Source organism: Paramacrobiotus metropolitanus, unplaced genomic scaffold (genome assembly GCF_019649055.1).
Source record: "Paramacrobiotus metropolitanus isolate TYO unplaced genomic scaffold, Prichtersi_v1.0 Parri_scaffold0000125, whole genome shotgun sequence".
NCBI lineage: Eukaryota > Metazoa > Tardigrada > Eutardigrada > Parachela > Macrobiotidae > Paramacrobiotus > Paramacrobiotus metropolitanus.
The window spans coordinates 151115-154340 of NW_026570345.1; the positions used below are offsets into that span (position 1 = coordinate 151115).

Consider the following 3226-nt stretch of genomic DNA (forward strand, 5'->3'; position numbering starts at 1 on the left):
GGTGGAAGTCGGTAATAATGATCTCCTCGTTAACATCCCCTAACTCGTCAACTTCGTCGTCAAACTTTCGTAGGTCGATTCCGATGCGTTGCGCCAGGCTGTGGGCGTGCAACCGCTGGCATTCAATCACGTGTACGGCCATCAGGTATTCGTTGCCGGCTGGAATGTTCTTGGCTTTGTGGTTTTGTAGCTCGTCCTGTATTCGAATACACTTACCCAGCAGCAACAGCATGTCAGTCTGTTGGCGGTGAATGAGCCGTCCTTATCTCGTCAGGGTCCAGTATGAATGTTTTCCGGTGTATGCATCTGGGAGCGGCATCGTTCGCTGCTGCCGGACAGTACCAAGTGGATATGCTTTTCTGGACTTTGTTCTATCGGTTATTGCGCGGTCAAAGGCATATACGAGGCTATTTCGCAATTCAAGGCCGAAGAATTTCCGTCGGAAACTCGTTCACCTTGAAACCGTGAACCGCCCAGCCGCACGGACATTCCCTATTTCCAGATGTATATACAACACACGCAGGTATGCCAGTCCGGATAGATGGATTCCACCTCCGCATTCTTAGTGAAAAAGCAAACAAACAGCACGAGTGCACAAATTATGCATATTCATATAATGTTTTAATCTGTTTTACAATTATTTTTAATACACTGCAGGATAACTAAATCAACTTCCGCTGTATTGACCGAGCGACTAAAATTAAAATGCCGATTCTACTGCTGATCTTAAATTATAAAATCAAATACAGTAATCCCCTCGACAACATTGGTAATTCCGCCAGATACCGTGATTAAGTCATCACGGCAAGTGCGATGACTTCATCCATAATTATTGGTGCTTATTACCAAGTAAATGCGCTCGCGCACTACAGTGTATAACGGTGTAATGAGGAGGTTGTCCAGCGCGCTTCCGCGAGCTTTCGGATGACGGCGTTCGAGGCCCCTCCCGCCGTCACGATGGACACGGTATGGTCACTGAGCAGGTCACAAAGATACACAAGCATGAACGTTGTCACTACAAACACAAAGACATCAAAATTGTGTCGAACTTCCGGAAGTGCTACGCGATCGGAAGCAAATAATTTAACCTATGCCGCCCGCTTTTACGAGTACTTTTACGAGCTTTTACGTTTACATGACTTCCGCTTGTGGCGCCGGCCGCGATGAGCAATATGGTAACAACCTGTCGATGCCTATACTGTTTAAGCGACAGATGCCCGCCGCTTCCGGTTTGCTTCCGACCACCACCGCCCTTAACTACGTACCGGAAGGCAAAAGGCACGATTCCGATTTCTCGCCGAAGCTATCGGTGCATATGTAATCGAGCAACGCACATATTAGCCAGCCGAGCGATGACGACGTCGACGGCCAACGATGGCGGATAATACAGCACGACTCTTGCGTACTGTACATGAGAAACGTAAACCCATTTTTTGCGCGATTGCCTGTATGTCTCTAAGTTCTAACCAGCGCCGTGGTCATCCCGCTCTCAACTTCTCCATCAGGATCGATGAAGCATTGAAGCTCATTTCACCTTAAAAATTACATCTCAGTGGCACAATCGTACAGCTTACAAAACACTAGAAAAGCGAGAAATCGTACAGAAATACCTACAGTACTTTTAAAAGGCGGTCTGAGTAAGTGATGCATGATACGGAAAGCGGCACGTCAGATTAACTAACAGCATTGCAGAAACACATAGGTGACTAGGTCTAAGCAGGAAATGCCTCCCACTCACCGACACGTACCGGAATCCTCTTGAAAAACATTGGTAGCCCTAGTTTTTCAAGGTTGGGAACCGGGGAAACTATAGCTGCGGATTGCTACATCCGAACGCCATGGCGATCCCGGCTGCCCACAAATTCAGGACGCAAATTTCTTGTCGAAACTTCCAGCTGCACATACTGTACTTCCCGGAAGTTGCAAATTACTCTGTAAAGAATGAGATGGTTTCTGTACAAATCTATAACAAAACGCAAAAAAAGGAAGAGCAATATACAAGGTCGAAGGCAGCAGGGTTTCGTAATCACCATTGGATCAGTTTTGCAGCTAACCAGCTTCATTAGATAATATGACTTTGATGTACTTGGCCATCTACAACTCTAACAAAATTTTAAAGCTGATTAGCGTATCTGTACCAATTACTTATTAATAACGGGTTTTTCCATGTTAAAATGAAATTAATTAATTGCATTTACATAGTAATTGATATAGCAGCATGTTATGTAGCATAAAAAAGAGGCATCAGAGACATTACGCGAGAAAGTCATTCGTACAATTGAGGAAACTGTCCAACAAAACTAGCCATAACTTTCCTTCAACAGGTTTTATACTTTTTCAGACAAAAAAAAATTAATTGAACGTAATTACATATTTAATATAGCAATTTATATTTATTTTAGCAAGTTAGAGGCATAAGAGACATAACGCGAGAAAGTCATTTGTATAGAAATCTCAACAAAAAGTTGAATATTTCTGATCCATTTATTACTGCAGCTATCTTCTAGTGTAATTCAAAAGTCTGTAGCTTTCGGTTTTACAAGTGAAGTAAATACTAGATACCATCATTAAAGGGTAACTTACTTCTGAAGCTGCGTTCTCCGTTATACTGCAAGATGTGGACCCCACGGCAAATACGTAAATTAAAACAAAATATCCCGATGCACAGGCAGGGAAAATTGTCCAGAATTCATAGGGTATTTCATGCAAGGCTGCAAGAAAGCATTATAAAATAACTGCATCGCATTCCTTGATGTATAATCCACAAAATATCGCAGTTATTACGATATCCGTTCAAAAGAGTTATGATCAGAATTTTTAGGCAGTCTTTTTGTAAAGTCAGATCGGTTGGCAGAATTACCGTAAAATCCGATATTAACGCCCTGGGCGTTTAATTTTTCAAAAGCTAACAAAGCGGATGCGCCAAAACTTATTAAGCGCCGGTAATCTCGGTAGCGGGCGGTAATTTCGGGGGGGGGGGGCGTTTATTATTTCGTGGCCCGCTGGAGGGGGCGTTTAAAACCGCGGGGGGCGTTAATTTCGGGGGGGGGGCGTCAATATCGGATTTTACGGTAGGTAGATTCCATATGGTGCTGACAGTTAACACTAATAGTCGTAACTGGATGGAAATCATCCAATTATGGTATCAAAGTTATCAAAAAGTTTGCCAAATAAATACGCTGCGATCACAATTATCACACTGCACAGAGAAAAGATGCTCTCTACT

The 3226-nt window shown here is 43.2% G+C and overlaps 1 long non-coding RNA gene across 1 annotated transcript; it reads right to left on the reverse strand.

The window, feature by feature from the left end:
- Nucleotides 1-367: 367 nt before the first annotated feature.
- LOC129598606 (uncharacterized) lies at nt 368-2018 on the reverse strand. Its single transcript, XR_008691726.1, has 3 exons — nt 1739-2018; nt 1266-1534; nt 368-1015 (listed from the first exon to the last, which is right to left on the reverse strand). It is a non-coding gene; the product is annotated as an uncharacterized LOC129598606 (long non-coding RNA).
- Between the last annotated feature and the right edge of the window lie 1208 nt (nt 2019-3226).